General features: G+C 51.7%; 1 protein-coding gene and 1 long non-coding RNA gene across 13 annotated transcripts in view; one reads left to right on the forward strand and one right to left on the reverse strand.

Moving 5' to 3' along the window:
- Positions 1-25,289, forward strand: part of ATP2B2 (ATPase plasma membrane Ca2+ transporting 2) — a 368,357-nt gene that overhangs the window by 88,852 nt on the left and 254,216 nt on the right. The gene's annotated exons all lie outside the window — the stretch shown is intronic.
- Positions 1,192-8,211, reverse strand: LOC139033764 (uncharacterized). Its single transcript, XR_011486231.1, has 2 exons — positions 7,919-8,211; positions 1,192-7,238 (listed from the first exon to the last, which is right to left on the reverse strand). It is a non-coding gene; the product is annotated as an uncharacterized lncRNA (long non-coding RNA).

Below are 25,289 nucleotides of genomic sequence, written 5' to 3' on the forward strand. Positions count from 1 at the left end.
ATCCACCTGCAAGGCAGGAGGCACAAGTTCAGTCCCGGGGTCTGAAAGATCCCCTGGAGGAGGAAATGGCAACCCACTCCAGTATTCTTCGCCGGGAAGTGCCGTGGACAGAGGAGGCTGACGGGCTCCAGTCCTCGGGGCTGCTGAGCAGGACGGGAGTGAGCGGCTGGGCAGCGACAGCAATGCGAGGCTCCAGATCCGGCGGAGGCGGCGGTGACTGAGCCCCGCTTTGTCTGGGCTCCTGGGGAGTCATGGGTGGCATATGGGGCGGGACCTTATAATGAGCAGGTCTGTACCAGCACACAGACACACACGTATGCATGCATTAGTCCAAGCCCATGTCATGAGGAAACACTCACTGGCTTCGCAGAGACCCACATACCTGCCCCAGACTCGTGCTCCAGTACATACTCACCCCCACACACACATCCACCCTGGGAGCTAACTCAGGAGAGGGCCCTGACCCCTCTGCCTGATGTGTTAGCCAGAGGATTTGAACTGCTGCCCATCCCGTTTCACCCTAGAGCGCGGCACAGGACCTCAGTCCCACTCCCGTCTCCACCCCACCCGTCAGGACGCCAGGGCCAGAGCTCCTGGGCTTGATGACATGGGTGCGGCTTTGCCGGGGGCTCTACTGAGAGTCCTCACCACCCTGTCCACCAAACACGCCCCTGGACCCTTGGCATGCATCGTCTCCTCTCACGTTTACTCCAGCCCTGGAGGTGGATCCAGTTATTACCCCATCTTACAGGTGAGAAAACTGAGGCTCAGGCGAGATGGGGCCTCTTAGCCAGGGTCTCAAACAGTTCACAAGTAGCAGACCTGAACCTGGAACCCCTCGTTGAAAACAACAAGCTCAAAGCAGGTGCTGCTCAGGGCAACCCCGATGCCTGGAGCCCCCATGGATGGTGCAGTCCTCGGGCTTTTCCCATAACTTCCTGACAATTTGAGGCCTCCTGGGACATGGGGCCCTTCACTCCTGATGCCTCAGGCCTGGTTCCCAGTACCATCGTCCAGTTTCCTGCCAGCCTGGCCTCTCTGGGCAGCGATGTGTCAGGTGGGAAGAAGGAAGGACTTTGAGCCTTACAGAGTGGTGAGGAGGCCCCGCTCGTGGGCGGTGAACAGGCTGCTTTGCAGACAGACACCCCGCCCCACGCCCGCCTCAGAGTCCTAGCCATTACATGCAGATAATAATAGCACCCACATTGGATTTTATTCAGTGTTAAATGAGATAGCACATAAAGGGCTTAACCTAGAGCCCAGCACAGGGGTGGTACTATTGTTTCATTATTCTTGGCATCTGTTCATGTACCTCTCAGTGTTTTCCTGTGAGCCAATTTGATGGGGGAATAAGTGTGTTAAGCTCTAGACACATGGGGACAGGCTTATATTCCAGTGGGAGAAGTGGAAGTATTAATGAATAAAGGTACTTTGGGGCAAAAGATGCTTGGAAGGGGGTCTGAACGGGGTGCAGGGGGGGACACAGAAGATATATGATGTCAAGAAGCGAGGAGAGTCCTTCAGTGAAGCTTCCCAAGAGGTGGATATTTTCCCATCAGAGTGAGGAAGGGCATTCCAGGAGGAAGAGCCAGGAGAGGCCAAAGTTTCGGGCAAGAAGAGTGAGATGCAGGGGAGAAAGTGTACCTGGAGCGGGTCCTGATAGCCACGGGGTCGGAGCATGTGATCTGGGTGAGAGAAGCAGGCGAGGGTAAGACAGTATGAGTGGTGGGGACTGTGGCCAACGCGAGGGTGCTTGATGTTTCTAAAGGGGAAGTGGGGCTCAGCTCCAGGCAATAGTTGCTATGAATGAGAGCTGGCCCCGTGTCGCTAGGTCTGCTAAGTTTTCAAGAGATGCCAGGTTTTTATGTGAAGTTTCCTGACTTTGAAACATTAAGCCAACAAGGAGGAAGTCAAACAAAATACACCCGGGACCACCAGTTGGCAGCCTCTGGTTCAGGCCCCGAGCGTAAGGTGGTTATGGGTGTTGGCACCAGAGGAAGTGGGACTATGGATCCTATACTCTGTGCTGCGCTGCACTGGGGCCAGGACCTGGCACATGGACAGTGCCTCGTCAACCCTTGTTCTGCGGATGAGGCAGGGAGTTTGGGCTTTATCTGGAGGGTTGGGGAGGCTGAGGTTTGAGGCAGGAGAGCGAGGTGATGGGATGGGTATTTATGGCCATTACTCCACCTGCCGCATGGAGGCCGGCTTGGAGTGGGGGGATGGGAGACAGAGGGATGGGTCAGGATGCTTAACAGGGCTCCAGACATAAGGTATTTGCGGCCGGGACCAAGGCTGTGGGCTGAGAGGAGAGAACGGATTCCACAGGATTCAGTTCTGCAGAGAGGGACTTGGCGAGTGCTGGAGAGGGAAAGCAGGGTGCCCCAGCTCCCCACCCGCGTGGAGGTCTCAGGGGTACATCTCGCCGAGGCAGGGAACCTGACGGGGGAAGTAGGGGGGCAGCGGAGGAGGGCGGTGAGCCTGGTTTGGGCCACATTAAGTTTAGATACCCTTGGCACACCCAAGAGAAGAGGTGACCCGGGGCCAGACATGGAGCTCTCAGGAGAGGAAGGGCCAGAGACAGAACCACACGCCACCCGGATGGCAGCCTCTTTCCAGGAGGCCCAGGGATCCTGCTTCTCTTTGTGGTTGCTCTGTGGTCTGAGAGTTGAGAAGTTTATTTCCTGGGTGTCGCTTTGGGTTTTGTTCCTAGAAAGCCTGAGGAGGGAGAAAGCAGACTGAGGCTCAAGGCCGGAACATAGATCTGTGAATCCATCAGCTCTGATCCTCACTCTCACCCCGTGATGCGGGCAGCTGTGGAGAGGACTGGCAGAGAATGCAGGGCTCCCCAGACCCCAGGGCAACCACAGGATGAAACCCCAGCCCCACGCCCAGGAGCAGTCCCCTAGCTCCACTCTCCTGAACCCTTGCGACAGAGTTTTACCTGCACTTGAGAGAAGAAAAGGATTTGCTAAGCAGATTGATGGTTTAACAAGCCCACTTAGGAGTGCAGGCTTTTAGCGGCAGCATTTGCATTCCAACAATGAGTGTACAAATTATAAATGACTCCTTATCTATTTTTAAAGCGGTTTAAGGCTTCTCATCTGCTGTCAAGAGTGTCATGGAGCCTACCAAGGACATTCAGAGCATTGCTGCGCTCCTCCTGAAAAGAAACTCTTCTGTGAGGGAAGCTCACGGTTACAGAGCTGCTCACACACCCCAGGTGCCCGTGCAGGCACGGGAGAGCCTCCAGCTCCTCTGAGCCTCTCGAGGGTCCCCAGAAGGCTGGCCTTTCACTTCTTACAGAGGAAAGGAGGCCAGCCCAGAGGAGGTGAGCTGAAGGCGCAGGTGTGCTCAGCTGTGGTGCTGAGTCACCCGGGGGCCACCACCAGGACCGAGGTCTTTCTGCTACATCTCAGGGTGCTTTCTCCCCAGTTCAGGCTTCTGTCCCTCCATCAGAGCAAGGATGATCTGAATTAGACCTTCAGGGGGTTTGGAGAGCAGGGGAAGGAGGGGAAAGGATAGAGAGACGGGGCTGAGAGGTCAGGAGAAGGAGGCCCAGTTCCGCGTGGGGGGGGGGGGCTCCTAGGGCTGGTACTGGGCGTGGCCTGGTCCACACCCCAGTTCTGCCGCAAATCCCCCGTGGGCAGCTCCTTTCCCCTCTCTGGCGCTCAGCTCACCCATCTGCAAAGGAGTTTGTCCTCCGGATCAACTTTCCCCAACGTGGGTCATTCGTGTCTCTTTCACAAGTATCACCGTCTCTGAAAATCGCCTGTACTTTTACCCACATGCTCTTGCTTTTGTCAGTTCACCGTTTTCACTCAGGAGAAGAAAATGGCACCCCACTCCAGTGTTCTTGCTTGGAGAATCCCATGGACAGAGGAACCTGTTGAGCTACAGTCCATAGGGTCGTGAAGAGTTGGACACAGCTTAGCGACTAAACAGCAGTTTTACTCTATTATTTTAAAGATAAACTTTATTGAGTACCTTCAACAGGCTAGAATATCACTTGTCTTATACAGAAGCTAACCATCAAAATGAACACAAAGGAATGAAAAATAATAATTTATGTGATTAAATTCTACCCAGCTGTGTGGCCTGGAGCCCTCTCTCTCTCTGTTGAAGAGAAGGGACTCATCAGGGGTGGGTGTTAAAATCCATTGACCCCGAGCTGAGCCCTTGCTGCTCGAGGTGGCCACCGGAAGCCTGTTTCCACACGTAGGGCAGCGTTTTGTGCCTCCTGAGATCACCCCTGTGAGCCCCAGTGTCTGGGGTCACGCTCTGTAGAAAGCCGGGTCAGAAATCATGCACTAACAACTGACCCTGGGCAGGTCTGGGCTGGAGAAGCCACAGGAGATGCTGGAAAGAGGGCAGGCGTGGGTGGGATTCCAGAACGGGCCCTGCTTTCTGTGACGAGGAAACGGGCACGTTTCCCACGCTTTCTCCCTTTTCATGAGGGTGGCTAGGAGTGGAGGGGGTTCCTAGGGGGCTTCTGCCCAGCGCTCCCTCTGACCTCCAGAGATTGCTGCTAGAGCCTTGGCTTCCTCCCCCGCCTGGTGGGGAGGACATCTTGAGGCCCCTCGAGTTTGCCCTCAGTCACCTGCAGAGTGAGGCAGCCTGTAATCCCCATAATCCCATATTAATGAATTTATGTGCCCCGGAACTGGCTGGGTTGGGGGAAATTAAACTAAGCAAGCTCATCTCCCCGCCTAGGAGGCTGGAGGGGAACCGGGGGATTGCTCCCGACGGGATCAGAGTTGTATTACGTCCCATCAACGCTGAGCTCCAGGCGGCCTCCCTCTGGGCTCTGCCCAGGTTCTGGGGTGGAGGGTCCCCTCTTCAGCTTTCCCTGCAGTTGCGTGCAGGCTGGTATGGAGTGTGCATGCTCATGAGCGTCCCCTCCTGGCCTCCGAGGGGGCCTTCCCTACTGGGCTCTGCCCACTTCCTGGCCTTAATGAGGAGGGGGTTGGGGGTGGAAGGGGGAGACGCATTCTGATCAACCGAGAGCAGAGAGAGAATGTTAGATCAAAAGCATCTTAAGAGACCTTTTAGTTCACTGTTACTCCACAGACAAAGGTACAAGATGTGGAAAGATTTTACAGATGAGGAGACTGAGACCTAGAGAGGGGAAGGTCTGACAGCCTGTCTGGACTGAGCCAAGCCAGACCCCCAGCTCCTGACTCGGACCCAGGCTTCTCTCCCTGCATAATTCCTCCTCTCAGAGGGGCAGGAGAGTGGCTTCAGAGCCCACCCTCGGGACCTGCCAGGTGCCATGTGGGTGTTCTCGTTATGCAAGCCTTGAGCTCAGGCTTTGACCCAGCTAGACCCCTATCTGTGCTAAGTCTCTTCTAGGAGTATCTTTGTTCACACTCGCCTCTCATCACAGCCTCTGGGGACACCTTCCCTCTTTCTGCCTGGAGACTGTGGCCACTTCCCCTACCCTTTGCCAAGCATGACATGCAAAGTCTCCTCTGTCTTCAGAGTCTGAAATGACCTCCCCTGGGCAAGTTGGCAAGGCCAGTAGGCTCCAGTGCACAGGAGAAGACCCCTCTCACCATCCAGGACACCCTCCCGTGGGCACCAGGACCTGCCCTTTCAGAGCGGCTGGGTTTTTCAGCTCAGAGTGTCTCAGGTCTTGGAATCTGGGCGGGGGGGGGCGTGTTCTTGCTCCACTGCAGAACGGAGGGCCTTGACTGCAACTGCAAAGCCTGCCTCTCACCCAGGGAAAACCCTAGTTTTCTCATCCCCTGATAGTTTGTCTGCTCTCTGCCTGATATCTGTCTGTTCTCCTTGGTCAGCCCCTGCCCACCTCCCATATTCCACCTCATTCTCCCAGGCCCCCTCCTCTTTTCAGGGGGGAAAAAGATTGGTTTCCTGGGGAGCAAAGTATGCAGTCCACAAGTGCCCCCAGGCTCTCAGAGCCAGGGTTGGCCTGAGCTGGGCCGGGTGGGGAGAGGACAGCAGATCCCGCAGATGGAGAGCCATAGAACCAGCCCGTCTGGAGTCCGAAACCAGAGGCTTGAGAGTGAAGCTGTCACCCGTGCCACCGGGCCAGCTCCCACCGTGAAAGGGCCCTTTGTTTTACACCCTCCCACCTGCGGTTCCTGGGTGAGCAGTGATTCCATTTTAATTAAATACTCAGAGATGGGGGTTGAGCACGCTGCCTGATCCCTCTGCTCAGGGCCCAGGGGAAGCGATTCGGGAGAGGCTGGTGGGGGTGCCACCCTGGCTGGGAAATGGAGAGCAGGGGGTGGGGCTGAGAGCCCTGGGCAGGCAGCTATATGCCCTCGGCAGCTGGATCATGTGGACACAGAGGCATCCACCCTGCCAGAACCCAGCCCTCCTTGGGTGTCCCGTTAGCAGCACCTTCAGGGACACATTTAGGAAATTAAACCCAAGGGCAAGGGAGAGACATGTTCTGATTTTACAGCGGCCCAGCAGGGGTTCGGAAAGGAGCTGATGGCGAGCTGTGCTGGAGGGCCGCCTGTCCCCCGCCAACCCCTGCCCCAGCCCCTCTTGCCCTCTGATACCATCCTCTCTGCCTGCCACATGCTGGCTTCTTGCCCAGGAGTCCACTGTTCAGCAAGCCAGCCCAGACCAAGCTCTGAGTCGAGGCACCTGTGGGAAAACCCAGCCCAGCCTGCCCATCCCGGCTTGCCCTTGGTCCATAGAATCCCTGCTCAAATGGCTTCTCCTCCAGGAAGCCCTCCAGGATGTGGATTATCCCCTAACATCCCACACTCCCTGTAACCCATCCCTCTAAAAACATTTTTTTAAAAATTTGAATTCCTGTGAATTGGCCATCTCTCCCCCAGGATATAAGCTCCAGGGGGGAGAAGGGCTTTGTCTTTTTGGTTCACTCAGCGCCTGACGCAGATCACACACTCAGCAGTGGCTGACTGAACAGACTTAGGTAAAATCTGGGGGCGAAGACTCCACTTAAAAGCATGTTGTTCAGTCACTCACTCGTGTCCGACTCTTTGAGATCCCATGGACTGCTGCACGCCAGGCTTCCCTGTCCTTCACTATCTCCTGGAGCTTGCTTAAACTCATGTCCATTCAGTCAGTGATGTCATCCAACCATCTTGCCCTCTGTCGTCCCCTTCTCCTCCTGTCCTCAGTCTTTCCCAGCATCAGTCTTTTCCGATGAGTCAGCTCTTTTCATCAGGTGGCCAAAGTATTGGAGCTTCTCAGCTTCAGCGTAAGTCCTGCCAATGAATTTTCAGGGTTGATTTCCTCTAGGATAAAACAATGACATAATTTCAATAGCGTAAAAGTCTGTCATGGTGACTGTGATCCTGGGGCTCGTCCAACCAGCAGAGGTTCCCTGAGCCCCTGTTCCACTCTGGGTCATTCCCTGTGATGGATTATTCTGGAGGACAGTGATGAAGTCAGCACTATGCCTGCCCTCAGAGGTTCTCAGTGCAGAGGACAGACAGGAAATCACAGTTCAGTGGACTATGTCTGTAATGGAAGGCCAGGGAGGCTTCCTGGAGGAGGGGACCATCCAGGAGGATGAGCAGCAGTCTAGCTGGGAGAGAAGAGGGTGGAGTGCCTGGGAGGGTGAGGCCATTCTGAGAACCAGTGGCGAGAAGTGGTGAAGCCTGGGGTCGGAGGGTCAGTGAAGACCTGTCTTGAAAGCATTTCAGATGCCCTCCCCCCAACACACATAGGCTCCAGAGCATGTCAGAAAGACAATTCACCAGGGGCAGGGCACCAGCAGCTGTGTTTTAGGAGCGTTCTTTGAGCAGCAGCTGGGAGCGTGGACTGAAGCCCCAGAGGAATTGGGGCCTGCTTTTGCATCCACCAGGGAAATGGAATATGATGCCAGGCACTGGGCCCCTCTCTGAGGATGACCGTCAGCACAAACCTCTGCAGAGGGTCGGGTGGTAAAATGCAAGGCAGGGGGATCACTTACCTGTCATCAGATACTCTTTCCTCTGAAGGGGATAAACGTCTTCCTGGATAGGTGGCTGAGAGGGCAGGTGCCGCGTCAGTGTGCCCTGGGGGTGTTCTCCAGGCCTTGGGACTCCAGGTCATCACCCCTGGCACCTGGAAGCACCATCCTCTTGGTTAAGTGCATGTTGTCCAGTCAGCCAACGAACCACTTGCTTAGCGTCGATGTAGGTTTCTGTTTGCTTGCTTCTTTACTGTGTTCAGCCACAGATCCTGCTGTAGGTTGGGTGGGTGGGGAAGCTGCATGCGCAGACGCTCAGAGCTAAGAATACATTTGGAATGAGTTGGAGGGGAGGCTGAGGCTCTTTTATATTGAATCCTTGTAGCCTTGGGGCCAAGTTCCCTTTTTCTCAGGAGAGTGAACAGTTGAAAGGTATAAAAACCAAATTTCTTTGTGTTTACCCCATGTCTTTGTCATTAAAAATATAAAGCTGGTGGCACCAGGCTAAGTGCTTAACGTGTGTCATCTCTTAATCTTTATAACAATTCATGAAAGCTAGAAGCGTAATTGCCTCCATTTCACAGGTGAGTAAGCTGAGGCTCAGAGAGGGTAAGTCACTTGCTCAAGGTCACACAGTGAGGAAGCAGAGCACCTGGGTTTCGAACCCAGGACCTCTGCCCCCACAAACCCTGTTTTGAGCCGCCACCACAGGCCTTCTCAGAGCACTGCAGCAAGCTGAGCTCACTCCCCAATTGTGCTGTCTACTCTCTGTGAGGCCTTTCTGGAACACACATCCCAGAGGATCTTGTCCCCCGCCCCTGAATTCCAAGGAGGCCTGTACATTCAGAGGAGTCTCCTTTGCTGATGGTCTCCTCACTTGTCTCTCCTGATGCCTGCCTTTCAGAAGAGCTGTGATGTCCAGACCCCTTCTCCGGTAGCCCAGCCTGAAGTCTCATATGAGGTCTTTCTCATCCTTCCCCTCCTTATTATGTAACACTCCTCCTTACCACTTGCAAGTCTTTTTCCCATTTAATCCTTGCCACTTCCTTCTGAGGCTTGGTAGCTTGAGGGCCATTTGACGGAGGAGGGATCAGGGCTCAAAGACTTGAGGACAATGGCGATAATAAAAACTGCAGCCGTTAACTTGCATACGCCGAGCTTGCATACAGGTGGGAGGTACTGATATTGTTATTCCCTTTTGGAACTTGGGGAAACTGAGACACCAGGTTCTGGAGTAGCCTATCCAAGGTCACAGCTAGTGAGAGGTGGAACTGAGGTTCAAACCCAGGAAGTCTGGCTCCAGAACCCATACTCTGAACCATCTCACTCAGTTAACCACACAACTGGCTGGTGGGGAGGCGGACAGAGGACTTGGCAAATACTAGGGGATGACTTGATGACTCATCACTGACCCCTCCTTCAGCTCCACTTGTGTCTTCCTCTTTCTTTCCTTCTCAACCTAGGGTTTGTTTCTGACTGTCCTACCATCACGGAACCCCACATACTACAGGGGCTGGTTTAAGTGCTATTGGTCCCGGAGAAGATTCACTTCTGTGTGTGTGTGTGTGTGTGTGTGTGTGTGTGTGTGTGTTCATGCCTGCAGAGTGCCATGTGCCAGTTTGCTGAGATTCCTTATAGACTGTGGCTGGGGAAGCTACATGCATCAAAACTCTCTCTGACTCCCTCCTTCACTTGGGGGTGAAGACTTTCTTGACTGTGTGTCTCTCCTGTCCCTGGGCTGCGGGTGGCAGCTGACTGTCAGGGTTTCATCTTGAGGGACAGAGAGAAGTGGTCCTTCAGAATGATTCGAGCCTTCTTCGGGAAACTCCAGTTTTCTTTTGAAACTAAGCCACAGAAGAGTGACAGCCAAGAAATTCACAGTCCTGCCTGGGACTGTGTTTTCTTCTTTGAAAAAAAGAAATACGAGCTCTTTTGACTACTAAAGCAACTCTCAACCATCTTAAAGTGACAGCCTCTTACTTTATACCTGTGATATAGGGCATGCTCGTTAAAAATAAATAAATAAATAAATAAATAACTTGTTTTCAAAGCCTTGGCACCTCCCTGGAGGTTATCATACACACTCAAGATCTGCAAAATCTAAAACTGTGATCACTGTGTGAGATGGAGGATGAAGTTTATTCATTCAGCAGGCATTTCTTGGGTGTCTACACTGTGCCTGATGCTGAAATTATGGGGGTGTTCAGATCCAGAGCAGGTAATCCCTGCCCTCATGGAACTTAGTGCTATAGAGAGAGAAAGATATAGCACAAATAAATCAAGCTTATCATTTCAGATCAAGTAGAAGGATGTGGCATAAGGTGCCGTGATAGAGTGACAGAGGCCACCTAGCTCAGGTAGTCTGGGAGGGCCTCTCTAAAGAGGGGGCCTGTCAGCTGAGAGGGGAGTGACAAGCAGACAGCTATGCGGCTATCTGAGGAAAATGCATTTCAGGCAGAGGGTATGGTCAATGCAAAAAATGCCAAGTTGGGAACAAGCTGGTGAGTTCAAGGAGTGGCAAGGAGGAGGACAGCAGTGGGAGATGATGTCAGAGAGCTTGGCATAAGCCAGTTCGTGTAGAATCTTGTCGGCCATGCAGAGAGCTTGGCTTTCATTCTGTTAAGCAGTCTGCATGCTCTGTTGATTAACAAGTTATGTGTGAATTCAGGAAAGATGATGGATTATGGCCACATTTACCATTTTATTCTCACAAAATTTTCATGCATCTGGCAAACAATTTTGATGAAGGTAATACTCTTAATGGAAGGTTACAGGGTCTTTTTAAATGAGTTATGGCAACTTGGTGTAATGATCACAGGGCTCAAGGTTCACTCTGGATTTCCTAGCTGTGTGACCTTTGGCAGGTCATCTACTACTATATCTGAGCCTCTGGTTCCTTATTTGAGCAGAGGGGTGATACTGGAGTCACAGGGCTATTGTGAAAGTGAAAAATGATAATGCCACTTAAAAGTGTTTTATAGACTGCCAGGTGGTATGCAGCTGGAAACGTGTGTGGTTCCATTGAGAATTCTCCACTGCAACACCTCTCAGCAATTAGGACCATACATTGCTATCTAGGGGAGCAGATGCCCACTAGAGATTTTTTTTTTTTTTTAATGGTTTTGGAAGACCTAAAGCCTTGGTGAGGGGGGAGCATATCAAAGAAGAGTATCTAGCATCCTACTTCATGCCCTGAGGACTTGCAGCACCCCTCGCTCCCCCAGAGGCCCCCAGACACCTGACAATGCTCTGTAACTAAAGGCCCACTTAGAAGATGCCAGCCCTACCAGGAATTGCTTCCCACTTGCGGTGGGTGGGACCTGTCCAAGGCAGACCTATGAGAGCCTTGAAGTGCACTGAGGTCAGCATCCTGGAGCCAATCAGCATGAAGCACTTGGAGCTCTCCAGGGTCCTGACCAGCAGGTGCTCCCAGAATAGTGCAGTCACCTTAGAGTTTATAGCTGTGACTTCAAATGCGTTGTCTTAGAAATGGATTGTGGTTATCACATCTGGACCAAGAATGAGTATCTGGGGAAAATAACCACATTTGGGGTCAGGCAGACCTGGATTAAAATCTCTAACCAGCTGATGACCTTAACCACTTAAACCTTCATTTGCTCATCTTTAAAGTGGGGGTGGTGGTAGCTGTTTTGTGTTGGCTTGTGTGAGTTAATGAGCGAAAGCATTGGAAGAACCTAACACAATTCCAGATTAATAGGTCATTAAGTAGACGTCCCTCTGCTTGGGCAGTGAACTCTCAGAGAAGTCTATTGTAGATCACAGGATTGGTTATAAGAATATGTATTCTGAGGTCCCTCAGACCTCATATAAGTTCCAGTTTTTCCCTGATAATATGAGTGACTAAGGCACTCACCTGTTAAACAGGGCTAATCTTGCATACTTAATAGGGCCTAATAGCTAGAGTTTAATAAGTACCAAACAAAGGCTTGTGGATTTGGATTGAATTTTCAGGTGACCTTCCTCTCCTTTTGAAAATAGAATTTAATCTGAAGTTCATCTCTAACCTAACAGCAAGTTTATTATGTTTCCCTGCACTCCATTAAAAGGGGCAGGCAGTAAATGGAAGCAGACGGTCATGCTGTAGTGTGACAGGGTGAGATGAAAATGGGTGTGTTTGAGTTGAGCCGATATAACCACTGTGGGGAACCACCACTGTTAGGTGGCGTCTGTGGCATGCGACTGTCAAGAGTTATGTGGTCATGACCCCAAGAAAAAGATCTATTCTCAGAAGGCATAGAACCCTTGGTGTGTGAGAGCAAAAATGTTCATAAGGTTTATCTCTAAAGTTTCCATATTCACGGGGGGAAAAGAATGAAGTTGTATGTCTTTGAGTGCCTGAAACTTTTCCAATGGAAAAGTATGAAGCTGGGGTGGGCAGAGTCCCTGTGGGCAGAAAGAAAATTACCTCACCCAGATGTCTGCTCCACCACTTTTCTGGGCAACTTGATGCTTAACTTTTAATTTTGGAGAATTTCGATCATGTCAAAAAGTAGTATAGAATGACAAAGCTACATATCCTTGTTACCTAGTGGCAGTAATTACCAACCATTGAGTAATCTTTTTCTTAAACATTGATTAATCTTGATGCATCTCCTCCCATCCTTTTCCCTCCTTCCTGCTACTGTTGCAGTGACGCAAACCAGCTGGGTGGCAGAAGTATTCACCTCTCTGAGCCCAGTTTCCTAAGCTGTAAATCAGGGCTGATAGTGACATCAGAACCACAGGGTATCTATGGAAGATGAAGAAAGAGAAAGGTGAAGTCCTGGCCGTGATTGTTCTCAGTGTGAATTCTCTCTTCTTCCCAGTCTCGCTCCTGGTTGAGCCTTGGATCAGTGCAAACTTGGCCTTCAAGTCTCCTTCTCCAAATTGAGGTTCTCAGATCTGCCTTCTGCTCAGTTAACCTCTTGTGCTGACTCACCTTCTGGAACTTGGTGCCCATTATTCCAGTTACCCCTCACCTTGGGAATTGAAGTTCTGATCTGTCCTGATCTTAGGGCTGAGGAAGGTGCCATGGAATTCAGAGTCAGGAAACATGGATGTCTATCACCCTAGTTACCTGGATTTCGCCAGTGCATAGCTCAGCTTCCTCATCTGGAATAGTACTGCTTTCATGTATAAAGTGCTTTTGCAAAATTTAAGCTGTGAAGATTATTACAGTGTTGATATTCTGCCCTTCATCCCCTTCAGAATAAGCCTTGTAGAAAGGGATTGTAGGAATCAAGGAAAACAGAAGTGGAGCAGGAGAAGCCTGAGATCAAGGGAGGGTATGTGTTTAAGATGGGCTGGAGTATGGCATGCTCAAGAACATGATGGAGATGATCCGGTAAAGGAGGGACAAGAGGATGATTCAGAGGAGAGGAGAGCAGGGGCACCCATGGAGGCTAGCTCTTGTGTGAGGCTCACTGTCAGTGGCCCCTGGTCACAGAGGCCTTGGGGCTTAGCTAGCGTGTTTGCACCTTATCCTGAAATCAGTGAGGCCACTGGAGAACTTTGAACAGGGGGGGCGGTGTGGTCATGCCTGCCATGGGGAGGGAAAGACTGCTTGAGAAGACCTGCTGAGGAGGGTTGGAGGAATTCCAGTGAAGGGGACTCTGTCTGCTCCTCACTGCCTCCCAGAGCTGAGCTGTCTGCTGAGGACAGTCACCAGGGATAGCAAAGCGCTTTTGACCCTTCAGCAAGAAGCCCTTCTTGGCCGGTGTCACCGCTTCACAGCTTGTGAAGTGCGGAGACCAGGTGGGAGGGAGTCCAGCAGCTGAGCCTTAGAGTCACTGGACATGGCCAGCTGGTCTTTGAAACCTGGTCCCCAGTCCCTGAGTCCAAGGCAGGTGCACACACATGCTTCAGACCCCGCTCTCTCGTGAGGCCAGGACTGTGAGCACAGCCACCTCTTCCTCAGCCTCACTGGTTCCACAGTGGAGGAGGCAGCATCAGGGCTGCACACAGGAGAACCTGCAGGACCCACTGCTCCCAGGGGCCGGGACGGCTGCTGGGAGAAGTCCCAGGCTCAGTAAGGATGGGGAGAGCGAATCTCTCTCCACCTTGGGGTGGGGAAGATTGGGCTTCCAGGCAGGAAGCAGCCAGGACCCACCAGCCCTGGGTGGTCCAGGGGAGGAAGAATTAGTCCAGGGGTGGTCCTAGAGCCTACAGCAGGCTAACATCATTCTAGAAGGTTTTTTTTTTTCCTGATTTTTAAGCATTAAGGTATAGTTTTCATGCAGTAAAATTCCCCTGTTTTAGTGTACAGTTCTGAGAGTTTTGACAAATGCATACAGTTGTGTAGCCACTTCGGCACAGAGGACTTCCCTCACCCCGGAATTCCCCTGTCACTCTGTAGTCAGCCTCTTCCCCGCCTCCCACCCCCCCGCCAGCAACCATCAATCTGTAGATGCGCCTTTTCTGTAACAGTGTGTGACGGAATCATACAGTACTCAACCTTTGACCCTGGCTTCTCCCGCTCCACACAGTGATCGTGACTCTGTCATTTCCATCAGCGGTTCATTCTTTCCCCATGCTGAGTGGTATCCCATCATCAGGACACACTGTTTGTCCAGTCGCTCAGTCGTCCCTTGAGAGGCATTCAGGCTGTTTGCAGGCTTTGGTTGTTATAAATAAAGTCAATTTACTTTTGCATAAATGTAAGTTTTTCTGGGATTAATACCTGGAAGTGGGATTTCTGGATTGTGTGATAGATTTCTGTTTAATTTTTAAGGAACTCTTCAGGTCTTTTTCCCATTATGTACCCCTACCAGCAATGGACGTGAGCTCCAGTTGCTCTCCATCCTCACCAGCACTTGGTATTTGTCGTTGTTTATTTCTTTGCTTATTTTTAGCCACTGATAAGTACTGAGGGCCTTATCAAGTACCTCCTAAGTGCTAGGCACTGAGCTAGGTGCTTGATGCACAGTATCTCATCAAATGCTGGGCATTCTGCAGGTTTGGAGACTGAGGCCCAGAGGAGTCTCCAAGGTCCCGCAGGACAAGAGCTGGCCCAGGGTGTGGAAATTCCACCGTGTGTTCCAAAGCTCGGCCAACCTGAGAGGTTCTGCCCCGATGTGGGGACAGTATCGACACTCGCTCACACCACAGGAAAACGGGTTCAGTCCCAGACTCACCTCTCCCTCTGCCCCCCCCGCAACGGTCATTTCTTGCCCTCGCTGCCTCCTCTGATGGTCTGTGAGCCCTCTGAGGGGCTGCATCCTGGTCCTGTCTGTACCTCCAGGCCTGGGACAGACCCAGCAGAAGAGTGAGGCAGGTGGTGTATGAGGTCCCGCTGCAAGGCTGAGACCCACCCGAGGAACCTCAGTCCTTCCCTGGATTCCGGCAGCCTCCCTGGCCACTCTCAGCCCCTAGAGAGGGAGCCACTGGGAAGATGGAGCTAAGACCAGGCCAGGCGTGGACGGCTCTGTCAGCTGGACCCTCTACGGGGCCCACCTGAACAGGGCCAACCCCCAGGTCCTCCCAAGATCGGGCCTCTCACTCCCAGGCCCAGGGCCCCCTCCCAGGTCTGTGGGCTTTGTTTCCTCCCCTGCTGCCCCAGCTCGTGTCCAGGAGACTCGCCAGGATCTGGGAAACTTGCTACTGTCTCTGAGTCCTTCCTAATATTAATACACAGGCTCACGAGGTACTGCCAGCCGCTGGCAAGGGAATTTGACTCTTTGGGAATCTGACTGCACTGGAGTGTGAAAAAGGAGGTTATTTCCTGTTGGGTCCTTTTTCCCCCCTCCTTAATAGTTGTTTACAGCACTTAACCTCTCTGAGCCTCACTTTGTAAATTGCTAGTTGCTCAGTCGTGTCCAGCTCTTCACAACCCCATGGACTGTAGCCTGCCAGTCTCCTCTGTCCGTGGGATTCTCCAGGCAAGAATACTGGAGTGGGTTGCCATGCCTTTCTTCAGGGGATCTTCACAACCCAGGGATCAAAGCCAGGTCTCCTGCATTACTGGTAGATTCTTTACCATCTGATCCACCAGGGAAGCTTCGGACATAAAAGCTGAAGCATCTGTCCCTCTAAAGATTGTGGCAGAGATTCAGTGAGGTAACACAGTGAGTTGCTCAGCAGAGAGGCCTCAGAAGCAGCACTTGTGCTGGGTGAGAGTAGTACCTTGCAGCCCCTTTCTCTCCTGCCTCCGTCTCACTTGACTCTCATCATGGCCCTCAGAAAACGGTGCCAACTGCATGCTTAGGTCACAGAGTCTCACTTCATGAGTCACAGATGGCTGTCACGGTGGGAACCTGTCAACGCAGACAGGCGGCAGTGGCGACCTTTATTTGCTTCCCACCTGTGGCCACAGAATTCACATTAAAGGGGGGTCTGTATCAAGGTATTTAATTTTCAGGTTCCTTTTCAGGTTCCATTGTCCTGTTCCTTCTGTAGGGCAGGGAATGAGTCGATGTCATGAGGGGGCTCCAGAAGAGGATTTGGGGGCTTGGTGACCAGTGTAACCAAGAGGCACAGGGCCTGAGACCATTTCCTCCATGGTGGCACGTGTGGCTGTTAGACTGGGTGAGGCTGTCCAGAGTTAGGCAGGGGGCTAACTCTGTTCTTCTGGGCTCTGCCATTGAATCAAGAGTCAGGGGCACACCTAAGTACCCAGCAGTGGGGGTGGTAGTGTAGATTGTCAGAAGTGGGGCCACACAGTCGTCAGAAGTGTGTCTCAGGACTTGGACGTTGGTTCACAAATATTGATGAAAGAGCACTCTTAGGCACTCAAGGCAAGGTACAGTGTAATCCTTTTGAAACATCTGTCTCCTCCTCTAGACGGTCAGGTCTCAGTGGGGTGGTTTTTGCATACTTTACCTCCTGCCCCAGGGGTATTTGGTAAGTTCTAGAGACATTTTTGATTGTCATGACTGGCGAGGAGCTACTGGCATCCTGTGGCTGGAGACCAAGTCACGTGGCAACAGCCACGACAGAGAATTATGCAGCTCAAATGTCCACGGTGCCATGGCTGAGGATCCCTGCCCTAGTCCAGGGCCTCGTGGGAGTCCAGTGCCTCACACAGCACCTGGAAAGCAGGGAACCTGCAGTATGTCATCTCTGGATGCAGAGAGTACGCCTAAATGTACCAGTGACATGGTGGGGTTACCGAAGAGTCCCACTTTCCTCTTTGCTTGTCTGCATTTTTATTGATTTCTTTAAGATCCTTCATAATACTGTCAAGCTATTTTCTTTCTTTCTTGGTAGTGTTTTTTAATTTATTTATTTTTAATTGAAAGATAATTGATGAGGGCAGGGGGGTGGAGGAAGGAGAGGGTGAGATGAATGGAGTAGCATGGAAGCTTATACACTACCATATGTAAAACAGATAGTCAATGGAAATTTGCTGCATGACTCAAATTGGGGCTCTGTAACAACCTAGAAGGGTGGGAAAGGGTGGGGGCGGGAGGAAGGTTCAAGAGGGAGGGCACATATGGCTAATTCATGTTGATGTATGGCAGAAACCAAACCAATATTGCAAAGCTTATCTATTGTTTCTAAAAAATCTCCCACTCTGGATTTGCAGAGCTTGTATGATGAAAACTTTACTTAAGGAAGAAAAAGCAGGATCATGTCAGAAAGGCGTAACATGTGTACTGAATCATATAGTAATTAAACTCATTCATTCGTTTAAACAATGCTTATTGGTCCCCTGGTATATGGCAGGCGTGGTTCTAGTAAGTGGGGTACAACAGTGGAGAAAAAAAACACCCAGATAAAATTGCTCTCTTGGAGCTTGTGTTCCAGCAGAAGAAAACAATTAAGGACTTAACATCCAAATATGTGATATTTATAATACAACAGAATAGCTGGTGTTGACAAGTGGGATGAGCAGAGGTAAGGCAGGGCAGGGACAGGGCGTGATGAAGAGCTGATAGGAGGAGACCTCTCAAGAGGTTGTGACTTTTGAACAGGGACCTGAGTGGAGCCAGGGAGCAGGACATGATATATGGACCCAGTGTGGACCTCTTATGTGTTTAAAGCAGAAGTGCCACTTCTTCTCTGGAAGGTCTCCGTCACACTCGGAGAAATGGCAGGACTTCTTATTTTGGAAGTGCAATCCATCAAGATGCTCCCTCTGACACCTCTGATGAGAGGCTAATGGCATTTTCTTCCTCTGCGAAGGATGGGAAGAATGCACAGATACTTAAAGACTGGACCTTGGAAGGTGGGGACAAGATTCTCTCAAGGACTCACAGAGGTTCTCTCCCTGGGGAGGCAGTCTAGAGTTCCAGTCCCACTGCCTGCCAACTGTGTGACCTTGGCCAGGTTGCTTAAACTCTCTGAGCCTCAGCTTCCTCATCTGTAAAATGGCAGTGATAACACCCGTGCCCTGGGGTGATGGAGACTCGGGTGAGATAATACTAGGGAAGCTCTGCCGTGCATCCTGGCACATGGAGGTGCCCTTCCTCCCTCTGTTCCCAGCATCCTTCTCTTGTTCTTACTGGTAACATGAGTTAAGGGGCCGAAGGTTGCAGATGTGAGCCAAACAAGTTCTCCAACACCACTCTTTGAATAACGGCAGCATACAGACATCCCTGAGCAGAGGCGATGATGCCGTGGTTTTGCGCAGAAGTGCAAGTGCCACCGTTTGTCTTCTTTCAACATGTCTCGGGCTAATAAAGAGAACAGCAAAGGGAAAAGCCCTGCAGAGGAGGAGACAGTCTGAGTGAAGGTGCCAAGGGAGTTAGTCGGCAGGTGTTCACTGGGTACCTGATATTTTCTGGGTACACTTTTAGAGGCTGGAGGTACCCCGGCAAACTAAACAGAGAGGACGGAAAAGATGTGTTCTCATGGAGCTTACACTGTTTTGGCAGTACGGAGGCGTTAGACGCATAAACAAATAGAGAAGCCAGATTTGAGAGTGATGTGATAGAAGGTGATGGAGAGGCAGCCTCAGGCAAGGCAGTGAGGAAAGGCCTCTGTGAAGAGGAACGTTGGCGTTGGATCAGAATCCTGGGAGGGAGACAGGCACATCTGGAGAAAGCGGTCCAGGCAGAGGGAACAGCAAGTGCAAAGATCCTGTTGTCTGCTGTTGTTCAGTCGCTAACTCATGTCCGACTTTTTGCAACCCCACGGACGGCAGCGTGCCAGGCTCCCCTGTCCTTCACTATCTCCAGATCTTGCTCAAACTCATGTCCATTGAGTCAGTGATGCCATCCAACCATTTCATCTTCTGTTGCCCTTTCTCCTTCTGCCCTCAATCTTTCCCAGCATCAGGGTCTTTTCACATTAGGTGGCCAGAGTATTGGAGCTTCAGCATCAGTGCTTCCAGTGAATACTGAGGGTTGATTTCCTTGAGGATTAACTGGTTTTACCTCCTTGCAGTCTACAGGATGCTCGAGTCTTCTCCAGCACCACAGTTCAAAAGCATCAATTCTTTGGCTCTCAGCCTTCTTTATGGTCCAACTCTTACATCCATACATGACTACTGGAAAAACCACAGCTTTGACTATATGGACCTTTGTGGGCAAAGAAATGTCTCTGCTTTTTAATATTCTGTCTGTTTGTCATAGCAAAGCTGTGTGCTGGTGAGGGGGAAAGAAGGAAGATGTAAAGAGTGACTGAGGAGGAGAGGCAAAGAAGAAGCTGGGGAGTTGAGAAGAGCCAGACCAGGAAGGATCCTGCAGGCCACGGAATGGATCTTGCGCTGGATTCTAATTATAGTGCAAAGCATTGGAGAGATATGAGCAGAGGAATAGCATGATATAATCTGTTCTTTGAAAAGACCCATTCTGGCTGTTCTGGCTGCTGCAGCCGGCTGGGTTTGAAGGCTGGAGGGAGTTGCAATAGACAATGGTGGCTTGGACCTGGATGTGGCTGGGAGAAGGTGGGAAGGCTCTGATTTGGGATACATTTGGAGATGGCACCATTGGGACTTGCCAAGGGATTGGGTACAAACACTGAGAGAATGAGAGGAGTCAAGGATGGTTTTCAAGGAGCCAAGGAGTCAAGGCTTCCTGGTTTTCTGCTGAGCACCTGGGAAGGTGCCTGTGGCTGTTTGCCCCGGTAGGGAGCCCAGAGGAGAAGGATTGGTGGGGTGGGGTTGTTTTGACATGCGTGTTAGTTGTCCCAGCCTTGATGCCAAGCAGGCGTGTGGATGGTATGTGTGGAATCAGGGGTGAGTGCTGGGAAGTGATGGAACGGAAAGTTAGAGCCTTAGGATCGCCCTGCAGTAGGAAGTAATTAATGAGGGTTAAGGCAAAATGTTTAGGAAGCATAGCCTCTGGGAACCATGGTTGTGAGAGCATCATGTGAGTATCAGCCACGAGCTAAACGTCACCTTCTTTCTGGAGAGAGTGGCCAGCTTGACTCTACACGGTTTTTCAGGGCTTGGATCCGTGTGTCTCTGGCTCTGTGGTATTTGCTGATTCGGGGCTTCCCTTGTGGCTCAGCTGGTAAAGAATCCGCCTGCAATGCGGGAGACCTGGGTTCAATCCCTGAGTTGGGAAGATCCCCTGGAGAAGGGAAAGGCTACCCACTCCAGTGTTCTGGCCTGGAGAATTCCATGGACTGTATAGTCCATGGGGTCACAAAGAGTCGACACAACTGAGCGACTTTCACTTTCACTTTCAGGCTGTATCAGACCAGCAGAAGGGGAGCAAGAAAAGTTGCTAGGGAAAGCCCTGTCTGAATTCAAACCTCCCAGTCCAGTGGGTGAGCTGGATCCCTAGACACACCCTCCTGTCTTGCGGGACCTCCTCCAGCCATCAGACCCCTCGGAGGAAATGCCAGGCCAGCCTCACCCCTGCCTGCGGGCCCCCCGTCCTCTCCCGTCTCCCCACAGTAGCCTCTGTTCCCCTCTATCTGCGGGCCCCTCCTCCCCACTGCCTCCTCTCACCGTCTCCACCTGACCAGGGCCTGCTTTTCCCTCAAAGCCAAGCTCACAGCTCACTTCCCGGCAAGCCCCTTTGGCTGCCAGCCAGCCATCCCATCCCCTGCAGGAGGGCCGTGGCCGAATCTGTCCAGTTTGCTGCCGTGTTTCCAGGGCCCAGCAAGCAGCAGCGTGGCTCGGCCCGGGGCATGCTGACTTGGACTCCCTGAGCAGCTGCCCTCGGGGTCCCAGCCCCAGCTGCTCCGCTCCTTTCCAGTCAGTGTGGAGGGGCTGCTGGCAACCAAGGCTCGGTGACCCTCGTGGCTCCCGCCCAGCTCACGACGTGACACTCTGCTTTCACACTCGTGGCCCCTCGGAGTGGAGACAGAAGACCCAGGTGGATCTGAACGCCACCAGGGACAAATCCTGTTCCTCCTATAACTTCCTCCGGCCTCGGTTGTCCTCATCTGTAGATGGGGTCCCCTCACAGCAGGGATTTGACGAGGTCGCGTTTGCAAAGCTGCCTGACACTGTTCATGAAACATGTTGAACACAACCTGTATCTTTTGTAGTCAGTCACCTGCAGTGAGAAATGCCTGGGGACTTCCCTGGCGGTCCAGTGGCTAAGACTCCTTGCTCCCAGTGCAGGGGGCCCAGGTTCAATCCCTGGTCAGGGAACTAGATCCCACATGCCACAGCTAAAGATCCCACATGCTACAACTAAGACCCAGCACAATACATATTTTTTCATAAAAAAGAAGAAAGAAAAGAAATGCCTGGATAAGAGGTGGAACAGGAGCTTACAGTTGCAGAATTTCTCACTGCAAAGAATTGAATATGCTCAGACTGGGAATAAAGAGGGTCAAGGAATCATGGTCTCCCTCAGGCGGCCTTCTGGACATGCTGTGGTGCAGACCCAGCACGCCCTTGGCATTGCTGTGGCAGTCCAGGAGGCGCTGAAGGAAATGGCTCGCTAGTGGGCAGATGGGCAGACGCTCCTCTATGTATTGTTCTTGAGCATCTGCACGTTGGTGTTTCGTTGCAACCCCAAGCATCGATCAAACTGCAGTCCTCTCAGCCATGGGGCTGTGAGTTACGGGACCGAGATGTCCCCCCTTCTCGTGGGGCTTCAAGACGCCCCACAGTCTTGATCTCCTTTGGTCCAGTAGTCTGGTCCAGTAGTCTTCGACCAGTAGTCTGGCGAACCAAGGTGATGAGAGGAAACACACGAGAACCTTCTGAAAAAGAAGAAAATAGGCAATGCATGTGCTTCGTTTGAAAGCAAGCAGGTTTGCTGGAGACTGGGAGCCTGTCACAGACCAAAGTAAAGCTGGTTTTTACGACTATTCGTTAAACATTTATGAAACATCTACCGTGTGCCTGGCACGGTGGCCCGAGAGAAGTGCCAGGTTAAGTGATGCGAGGGGCACCGTTCATAGGAAGGCACTGGGGCTGTGCGGCAGCTTCCCCACCACTCCTGAGCCGCTGTCCCACCCTAGTGCTGACCATGCAGCATTTATAACCATGAGCCCTTCATGTGGGTCCCTGCATCGCAGCCGCTCTCTTCGTAGCCCATCACACTCCAGCACCCCACCCTCTGGTTGGTTCTTCAATCACCAGGCTCCATGCTCCCTCTGCCTCATCACTCTTCCCCAGATCTTACGGGACAGGTTCCTCCTCCTCATTCCATTTGCATTGCAAACATCACCACCTCCAAGAAGCCCTCCCCCACTATCCTAATACCCTCACCCCGACCTTGCACACAGGGGTCCCATTTTCCCCTTTGACTTTCTCCAAAATACATATAATCCCTTGGAATGATCTCATTGGCTTATTTATTCATCTCCACGTTCATTGTCTGTCTCTCTACTGGAAAGTGAGCCCCAGGACTTAGGACCTATCCCCGTGTCCATAGGGAAGTAGGTGTCCCTGTGTATTTGCTGAATGAAAGAAGATGCAGGATCTCTGTCTGAGGACCACCTCCCCGCCCCCAGGTCCACAGACGAGCAAGCAGACCAACGGGTGTCAACTTGGATGTTTGATCAACAATCCACAAATTCTCGTTCCCACTTTCAGCCCCCTGGATACCCATAGCAGCTTCTACAGCAACTCTGGAGCCTAGCTTCCGGAGAAAACAGTGACCCCAAAAACAAAGGATTTCTCCCTGGACCTGGTTGCAGCTTTGGAATGGGGAAGGTATTTTTAAATGTTCTTGCAAGTGCCAGAGTGTGTCTTGTTAAAAATAAGGTTTGTGTTCATTGAAATGCCGTTCAGGCTCGCCATTCTGCGGCAGTGTTTAAATTAACCACATCAGGCACTGTGAATTCCTAACAGCCCGTGAATCATTTGGAGGCGAAAAAATTGGGAGTTGATATTTGCTGAAGCCAGATCTTCTTTATGTCCTGTGTTTACCTAGCGAACCTTTCTACAGCACTCACTCTGTGCTTTGCGAATATCAGTGCCTCTACCTTTTCCACCAGCCCATGGCGTTCCCCATTTTACAGCTGAGAAAGTCAAGTCATGGAGTTCACTTGCTCGCCCAAGTCCACATGGCTCATGCCCTTGGGGGAGTTTTCACCAACATTTTGGCCACAGGGAAAACCTTGCTTATAACCCGCCTGCCGAAGGGTACCCAGCTTTCACTTCTGCCCTTTTTAGGAAATTCGGAATCCTCGCAATGCCTAGGTACGGAATTTCCTGCAGCATGTCTCTCCTCCTGTGGACTTGGCAGCCTTTTGGGGCCCGGCAGACAAATAAGCATCATTTCAAGAGTGTCTTTCTGTAGCCCCCAGCACCCCGGCTCTGGGCCAAGCTGCCCCAGCTGGCCATGCCCCTGCCTTGTCCCAGCTAGCTGGCCCACCCTTCAGTCGTTCCTCCCCCGTCCGGCTCACTCTCCTCTCCCTGAACGACTCGGCGCGGGTCCTGTCGCTTCCGAGGGCCTTCTGGGCTGCTCTGGCCTCGTTTACCCTCATCCGCAGAACTTCTCTTGGGCTTGTGGAGCCTCCTTGCATCTTGCAAACTAGATTCATTGTGTTGATCTGCTTTTTGTTCAGTCACTAAGTCGTGTCTTGACTCTTTACGAGCCCATGAACTGCAGCACACCAGGGTTCCCTGTCCTTCACTATCTCCCTGAGTTTGCTCCAACTCATTGAGTTGAGTCAGTGATGTCATCCAACCATCTCATCCTGTTTGTATTAATGATTAGTCTGTTCCTGGACTCTGGGACATTGGTGGATTCAAATCCCAGTACTGCCACCTACTGGATACCCAACCTTGGACAAGACCCTTCATCCCTGAGCCTCAGTTTCCACATCCATAAAATGGGCATAAAAGTGGTTCCCAAGCTCCTATAGAGCTGTTGTGAAGATGAAACAAAAGATTATGTGTAAAATCTGCACTTAATCTGTGTCAGAGTTTCGCAAACTTCCTCTGCAAAGAGCCAAGTAGTAGATATTTTAGGCTTTGCAGGTCAATTTCAGCAGCAGCCTTTCAACTCTGGTGTAGTGTTTTAACAGCCATAGACAAAGGAGAGTAACTGTGTTCAAATAAAACTTTATTTGCAAAAACAGATGGCAGTCAGATTTAACCCATGAACTGGTGTTGGTCCACACCTGGTCTTCGGAGTGGCCTTATTATCTCTGAATCAGAGATCAGAAAAGAGAAGACCGTGACTTTCCTCCCAGGTGTGAAAGTTTTGGCCGAGAGCAATGCGTGGAGCAGTCAGACGGGAAAGGGGTGGCCAGGAGGAGGCGCTGTGGAGGAGGCCCACAGACAGAAGCACAAGCTCCATGTGCAGGGGTAAAGTGGGAGGGGGCCTGGCCAGCCACCCTTGAATGCTATGTGCACTCCCAGAATCATCAGCTTCCTGTGTAAGAACTATTTCCTGAGCACCTATGTGCCACATACTCTGTTGAATGGCTCTGCCGCAGGAGAACAACACAGAAACCCCTGCCCTCACAAAAGCTTGGGTTCCTCCAGAGGAGGGAAACTGAGGCCCAGAACTCCTCCCCAGAGCCCCAGAGCTGGTACGTGTCCTTTTGTATGAAGTGCATTTCCAGGGTTACCGCTGCTGCGGTGGGATAAGCCCAGGATTTAGGGTCTCTGATCTGGACTTGAGCCTCACTGCCCACCCCCATCCCACCCCCTCACTTCTTCGAGGTCCATGATCTGTGCTTCCTGCAGTTGACACAAGATGCTGGGACCTTGGGCTGTCCTCACTGTTAGAGCCTTTGGTTGTGGCTATGTGAGCCTCCCTGGGCCTCTCTGTGACCCAGGGCACACAGAGCTCCCACATATCGGAGGGTGTTAGCGACCTCATTAAGCTTGATGGATTGATGTCTGCCACATCTGTGGAGGCGGCCGGGGAAGGGGAGCACTTTAGGGTAAACTTTCTAGGTCCAAACCTTTTTAAGGGTTGTGTAGTATTCCCTACAGGGAATACTGTTCTCCTAGGGTAGACAGAGACCACCCCTGTCCCGGCCACCCAGTGGCAGACCCTATTCTGGGCACCTTTGCAGCCTCGTCCCTGTGAGTGAGCCATGAGCCTTCCTTGTTCCCCCTTTACAGAGCAAGAAACCACAG

Source organism: Odocoileus virginianus, unplaced genomic scaffold (assembly GCF_023699985.2).
Source record: "Odocoileus virginianus isolate 20LAN1187 ecotype Illinois unplaced genomic scaffold, Ovbor_1.2 Unplaced_Contig_2, whole genome shotgun sequence".
NCBI lineage: Eukaryota > Metazoa > Chordata > Mammalia > Artiodactyla > Cervidae > Odocoileus > Odocoileus virginianus.